This window comes from Lagenorhynchus albirostris, chromosome 19 (genome assembly GCF_949774975.1).
Source record: "Lagenorhynchus albirostris chromosome 19, mLagAlb1.1, whole genome shotgun sequence".
Lineage (NCBI taxonomy): Eukaryota > Metazoa > Chordata > Mammalia > Artiodactyla > Delphinidae > Lagenorhynchus > Lagenorhynchus albirostris.
Window position 1 is genome coordinate 41,393,943 of NC_083113.1, and position 1,026 is coordinate 41,394,968.

Genomic DNA, 1,026 nt, shown 5'->3' on the forward strand with positions numbered 1-1,026 from the left:
GAATCTTAGTTCCCCCACCAGGGATGGAACCCGTGCCCCCTGCAATGGAAGCATGGAGGAGTCTTAACCACTGGACTGCCAGGGAAGCCCTAAGGCCAATGTTTCTTTTATTTCTGATTTTACAGGAAAAAAATGGGTCATACTATACAATTTTGCACCTGGCTTTTTTCTCTTGGAGCTCCTTCCACATCAGCACATAGAGATATACTTCATTTTAAAAAATGGATCCTATTATACATATATATCAGAGTTTAGTTAGCCACTTTCCTACTGGTGGACATCTCAGTGACTTAGTTTTATTATTTTGGCATAGGATTCTGCAAATGGACATCCTTCTCCGTATTTGTCTTTCAATATTTATTTATTTATTTTGGCTGCACTGGGTCTTAGTTGTGGCATACGGGCTCTTAGTTGTGGCATGCAGACTTCTTAGTTGCCACATGCATGTGGGATCTAGTTCCCCAACCAGGGATCGAACCTGGGCCCCCTCCATCAGGAGCACAAAGTCTTACCCACTGGACCACCAGGGAAGTCCCTCCATGTTTGTCTGTTTGTTTTTTAAATTTATTTATTTATTTATTTTTGGCTGCGCTGGGTCTTCTTTGCTGTGCGCTGGCTTTCTCTAGTTGCGGCGAGCGGGGCTACTCTTCATTGCGGTGCGCGGACTTCTCATTGCAGTGGCTTCTCGTCATGGAGCACCAGCTCTAGGTGCGAGGGCTTCAGTAGTTGTGGCTCGTGGGCTCAGTAGTTGTGGCTCACGAGCTCTAGAGCACAGGCTCAGTAGTTGTGGCGCACGGGCTTAGTTGCTCTGAGGCATGTGGGATCTTCCTGGACCAGGGATCAAACCCGTGTCCCCTGCATTGGCAGGCGGATTCTTAACCACTGCCAGTAGCAGTAGCCAAGTTTTGATAGAGCCTTCCATGTTACACTCCTATCAAGCCAGTTTAAGAATTTAGCATGTCACTCTCTCCCCTGCTGAAAACCTTTCTCCCGGGGCAATGTAATGCAAAGAATTTGAGTTCTACC

At 46.8% G+C, this 1,026-nt stretch overlaps 1 non-coding gene across 1 annotated transcript; it reads right to left on the bottom strand.

The window, feature by feature from the left end:
- Nucleotides 1–457: 457 nt before the first annotated feature.
- On the bottom strand, nt 458–530 carry TRNAR-CCU (transfer RNA arginine (anticodon CCU)). The gene has a single exon. It is a non-coding gene; the product is annotated as a tRNA-Arg (tRNA).
- Between the last annotated feature and the right edge of the window lie 496 nt (nt 531–1,026).